Source organism: Diutina rugosa (assembly GCF_008704595.1).
Source record: "Diutina rugosa strain CBS 613 chromosome Unknown scaffold79_size38464, whole genome shotgun sequence".
NCBI lineage: Eukaryota > Fungi > Ascomycota > Pichiomycetes > Serinales > Debaryomycetaceae > Diutina > Diutina rugosa.
Genome location: NW_022995070.1, coordinates 1 through 866, shown reverse-complemented (window position 1 = coordinate 866; position 866 = coordinate 1).

Sequence of the window (866 nt, the reverse complement as noted above, 5' to 3'; positions counted from 1 at the left end):
GTCAAAGTGCGCCGGCTTAAACAACAACGCCTTCATCCCCCAGCCAAAACCGGCGAGCGTCGCCATGAGCTCGCCGCGTAGGCGCACCGTGCGAAGGGCGGTTTCGAGCGACACCACCCCGCTCAACAACATCGCCAGGTACTCCCCCAACGAGTGGCCGCAGAGGTAGCTGGCGCCGCCGACGACGGGGCCGTGGTGCTGCTCTAGCACCTGGGCGGTGACCCAGGTGGCGGCGACGATCGCGGGCTGGGCATTGGCGGTGTCGAGGAGGTAGGCGCTGTCGTTGGCGTCGAGCATGTGGCGCGAGAGGTTGAAGCCGACGGCGGCGTCGATCGCGTCGAGGTGGCGGTCGATGTTGTAGCGCACGAACGGGCGCAAGAGCCCCGGCTGGACGAGCCCTTGGCCGGGACAGGTGATGGCGTAGCGGGTGCCCCGTAGTAGCATGGGAGGTCTCTCAGTGCGGCGCGCCCACGACGCTAATGGCGCCGCCATCGCCTCGCCACCACCCACCCATATTTAGCCACCGCTGGCGCCGCGCCTTACCCCCCACCCCATCATAAATGTCGCCATCGCCACAAACCTTGGCTTCACTCTACCAAAATGCCTATTTCTTTTTTCTTTTGCTTCCCCTCTCAATTTATGGCTTCCCCTCTCCCTCCTCTCAATTTATTGTTTTCGACACCCACGCTCGCAATCGCTATCACCGCCCTGAGCGAAAACTCAGAGTGGTACACAATCATTGGCGTGTGGTACACGGTTTATGACCCCTAAGCCCACTAACCCGTGGTTGTGGCAAATGGATGCCTCAATGGCGTGACTTGGCCCCGCCGCTGTGGTAGGGGACCACGATGAGAGAATACACTGAG